The 5,133-nt window shown below is 39.6% G+C and overlaps 1 pseudogene; it reads right to left on the reverse strand.

Moving 5' to 3' along the window:
• Positions 1–4,413: 4,413 nt before the first annotated feature.
• Positions 4,414–4,878, reverse strand: LOC105510041 (annotated as a pseudogene).
• Between the last annotated feature and the right edge of the window lie 255 nt (positions 4,879–5,133).

Genomic DNA, 5,133 nt, shown 5'->3' on the forward strand with positions numbered 1-5,133 from the left:
CCTGGATGACAGAGCTAGACTCTGTCTCGAAAAAAAAATACAAAAATCTAGCCGGGCGAGGTGGCGGGCGCCTGTAGTCCCGGCTACTCCGGAGGGTGAGGCAGGAGAATGGCGTAAACCCGGGAGGCGGGGCTTGAAGTGAGCTGAGATCCGGCCACTGCACTCCAGCCCCGGCAACAGAGCGAGACTCTGTCTCAAAAAAAAAAAAAAAAAAAAAAAAATATAAAACACATGCAAATCAAGTAGTCCTAGTAACACTTTTTCCTCCACTCATCTCAGCTTTAGAATGCTCAAGGTATTCTTGGCCACTGTGAACAGAACAAGACTTTATAATTCTTGACAATGGATGTGTCCTTTGTAGCCTGCCATCGGCCTTTGTGGTGGTAGGTGAAGAGACAGGTCAAGCCCCTTGCTGAGCAACACTCAATGGAGTGAAAGCTGGTACGGAGGTCCTTGATCTTCTTACCTACAAAGGATTTTTGAAGCATACTTTTCCCAATGTTTCTTCTGTTTCTCTTTGGACTTTTTCCCTCTTGTAAATTGATACTGAGGATATGAAGCCAAGGAAGAACTTCATAAAAGCACTAGATTTTTCAAAGTGAAGAAGCAATTAAGCAGGTGGAGCTTGCTTGAGATGTATCAATGACCCTAGCAGGGATCAGTGGGCTTGGAGAGCCTCTGCCTCTCTGTCCTGTGCACAAGTGTCCTGGTGATAACGTTGGACCAGGAGAAGGAACTAGGAAAAAAGGGGTGGTAGTCATTAGGACTAATGACTAGAATTTTGATTTTTCTTTTTCTTTTTCTTTTTTTTTTTTGAGGCGGAGTCTCGCTCTGCCGCCCGGGCTGGAGTGCAGTGGCCAGATCTCAGCTCACTGCAAGCTCCGCCTCCCAGGTTCCCGCCATTCTCCTGCCTCAGCCTCCCGAGTAGCTGGGACTACAGGCGCCCGCCACGTCACCCGGCTAGTTTTTTGTATTTTTTTAGTAGAGACGGGGTTTCACTGTGTTCGCCAGGATGGTCTCGATCTCCTGACCTCGTGATCCACCCGTCTCGGCCTCCCAAAGTGCTGGGATTACAGGCTTGAGCCACCGCGCCCAGGCGATTTTTCTTTTTCTAGGGACGTGATAAAATTGCATTCCCACCACTCTTAAAGCTAGGTGTGGCTGGATGACTTACTCGTAACGAAATGTGAGCAGAAGCAATGTGCCTCCTCTGGTACATCGTATTTAAGAACCATTGAATGATTTCTCCACTCTTTCATGAAGACTGGTGATATTCAAGATGAGATTTTCATCAACCAGGCTGCCCCTCAATAAGTCTGTACCAGTTTTCTGAATAAGGAAAAAGCAGCCAATTCCGGCGTGAACATGAAGTGTGATCAAGAAAGAAAATATTGTTATTTTAAACCATCAAGTTTTTATTTTTAATTAATGAAGTTTATTTTTTAGCACAGTTTTAGATTTACAGAAGAGCCAGACACACTGGCTCATGCCTGTAATTCCAGTGCCTTGGGAGGCTGAGGTGGGAGGATCCCTTGAGGCCAGGAGATTAAGACCAGTCTGGGCAAAATAGCAAGACCCATCTCTACAAAATACGGAAAGAAAACTAGCTGGGTGTGGTGGCATGTGCCTGTAGCCCTAGGTATTCAGGAGGGCGAGGCAGGAAGATTGCTTGAGACCAGGAGTTTTAGTGAGTTATGATCATGCTGCTGCATTTGCACTCTAACATGCATAACAGCGTGATTTTGTCTTAAAAAAAAAGGTTTACAGAAGAATTGAGCAGATAGTTCAGCATTTCCTTGTATCTCCCCTACTGACATATACCTTATTATTAACATCATACATTAGTATAGTATATTTGTCACAATTAATAAACCAATACTGATATATTATTATTAACTAGAGTTCATAGTTTACATAGAGGTTCACTATTTGCATTGTGCAATTCTGTGAGTCCCAACAAATGCATGTCATATATCCATAATTATAGTATACAGAATCCTATTGCTGCTCTAAAAATCTCCTGTGCTTCACCTGCTAATCCCTCCCCTACCCAGAATCCCTGGCAACCACTGACCTTTTTAATGTCTATATAGTATTTCATTTTCCAGAATGTCATATAGTTGGAATCATATAGTATGTATCCCTTTCAGACTGGCTTCACTTAGCAATACACATTTAAATTTCTTTCATATATTTTCATGGATTGATAGGACTTTCTTCCTGTCACTGAATAATATTCGTTGTATAGAATATGGTTTGCTTATCCAATCACCTATTGAGTTACATCTTGGTTGCTTCCACTTTTTGGCAATTATGAATAAAGCTGCTATAAACATTCATTTGTAGGTTTTATGTGGGCATAAGTTTTCAAGTCAGTTGGATAAATACCTAGGAGTGCGATTGTTGGATTGTATGGCAATACTGTGTTTAAGCCTTGTAAGAAACCACCAGATTATCTTTCAAAGTGGCCACACCATTTTGCACCGCCACTGAATAATATTCTTGCCAATATTTGGTATTGTGAGGGTTTTTTTTTTGCCATTAGAATAGGTATTTAGTGGTATCTCATTGTTGTTTTAACTTGCGCTTCTCTAATGACATATGATGTTGAGCATGTATTCATATACTTGTTTGTCATCGGTGTATCTTTTTTGGTGGGGTATCTGTTCAGGTCTTTTGCCAGCTTTTAAAGTGGGTTGTTTATTTTCTTATTATTGAGTTTTGAGAGTTTTTTTTTCCCCTTTTGGCTACAAGGCCTTTATCAGACATGTGCTTTGTGAATATATCCTTCCAGTCTTTGGCTCATTTTTTCATTCTCTTAAAACTATCTTTTGCAGAGCAGAAGTTTTAAATTTGAATAAAATCTAAGTTGCCAATATTTTTCTTTCATGTATTGCTCTTTTTTTTTTAATCTGAAAACTCATCTCCAAACTCAAGGTCACCTAGATTTTCTTCTACATTATCTTCTAGAAGTTTTATAGTTTTACATTCAGGTCTATGATCCATTTTGAGGTAATATTTTGTGAAAAGTAGAAGGAAGGTCTGTATCTAGATTAATCTTTTCCTAAGGATGTCCAATGTTTTAGTACCATTTATTTAAAAATCTACAGTATCTTTTTTTTTTTTTTTTTTTGAGACAGATTCTTAGACTGTTGCCCAGGCTGGGTGCAGTGGTGTGGTGTCAGGTCACTGCAGCCTCTGCCTCCCAGACTCAAGTGATTCTCTCACATCAACCTCCTGAGTAGCTGGGACTACAGGTGTGTACTACCATGCCTGGCTAATTAAAAAACTTTGTAGATACACAGTCTTACTATATTGCCCAGGCTGGTCTCAAACTCCTGGGCTCAAGCCACCCTCCTATCTCAGCCTCCCAAAGTGCTGGGATTACAGGTGTGAGCCACCATGCTTTGCCTAAAAATCTACTATTTCGTCATTGAATCTCCTTTGCTCCTTTGTCAAAGATTGGTGGTCTGTCTTGCATGGATCTGTTTTGGACTCTTTTATGTTCCACTGATTTATTTGTCTATTCTTCCTCCAATATCATGTTGTCTTGATTACCTTTATTAGCAGTGTTAAAGTCAGGTAATATCAGCCTTCTGACTTTGTGCTTCTTTTTCAGTATCATGTTGATTATCTTGTCTTTTGCCTTTCCATATAAACTTTAAATCTTTTTTTGATATTCACAATATAACTTGTTAGGATTTTGATCAAGATTACATTCAATCTATAGATCAGTTGGAAATAATTGACATCTTAACAATATTGGGTCTTCCTATCCGTGAACATGGAATACATTTCCATTTATTTAGATATTTGATTTTTTAATCAGACTTGTTTTCCCTAAATAGATTCTGTATTTATTTTATTTATTAGATTAAAACCTAAATATTTCAATTTTTTGGTGCTGACATAGATGATGTATTTTTAATTTTATAATCCATTATTTTCCTTGTGGTTATATAGGAAAGCAATTAAATTTTTTGTATTAACCTTGTATCCTGCAATCTTGCTATAATTGCTTGTTCATTTCAAGACTTTTTTTGTTTTTGTTTTTTGTTTTTTGGTCAGTTCTTTGGGATTTTCAACATGGACAATCATCACATTTGCAAACAAAGACAATTTTATTTCTTCCTTCCTTATCTGTTTAATTTTTTTATTCTTATCTTATCGTCTTAGCTAGGACTTCTAGTATGATGCTGAATAGGGTGGTGAGAGGAGACCTCCTTTCCTTGTTTCTGATTTTCAGGGGAAACAATCTAGTTTCATCATTAAATATAATACTAGCTGTAGGGGTTGGCAAGCTTTCTTTTTTTTTCCCCCACTTCACTGATTTTTTATTAGAGCAAGTGTATGTTCTGTAATGTATTTCACACGCAAGCATGAAAAATGAGGTCTCTCTCTCTCTCTCTCTCTCTACATGGGCTGCTCCCAGGGTCTGGTCACAATATGCCACCACAGTGGGGACAAATCACCTTCCTTTTGGGCAGGTGGCGTTTGCTTCTGCAGCTGCTTAACCTCTTGTTTTCAGCTTTCCCTCTGCAGTTTCTTCCACTGTTTTCTCTTGGCAAAGTAATCATGATACACTGCCTTCTCAGAAGGATGCCAGTCTTCTAAGCACCATTCTGGTACCTTGTAGCACTCATATGTCACATAGGAGGCACCCCTAGGAGAGTCAGGGAAGATGTATGACTGTGGATGCTGACAGTACCAGAATTCTTCCTCAGCCTCCTTCAGCAGCTGAGTGGCCTTCATCATATCCTTTTCATTCTTATGTTCTTCAAACCAGGCTCTCATCAGATAAACAAAGTATTGGTATTTGTCGCTTTGGATGCACCACAACTCGAGGTGGTGCAGAGCCCGCTTTTTTTTTTTTTTAATTTTTTTATTATACTGTATGTTCTAGGGTACATGTGCACAATGTGCAGGTTTGTTACATATGTATACATGTGCCATGTTGGTGTGCTGCACCCATTAACTTCTCAATTAAATTACGTATATCTCCCAGTGGTATCCCTCCTGCCTCCTCCCACCCCACAACAGGCCCTGGTGTGTGATGTTCCCCTTCCTGTGTCCAAGTGTTCTCATTGTTCAATTCCCACTTATAAGTGAGAACATGCAGTGTTTGGTTTTCTA

This window comes from Colobus angolensis, unplaced genomic scaffold (genome assembly GCF_000951035.1).
Source record: "Colobus angolensis palliatus isolate OR3802 unplaced genomic scaffold, Cang.pa_1.0 Scaffold182, whole genome shotgun sequence".
NCBI lineage: Eukaryota > Metazoa > Chordata > Mammalia > Primates > Cercopithecidae > Colobus > Colobus angolensis.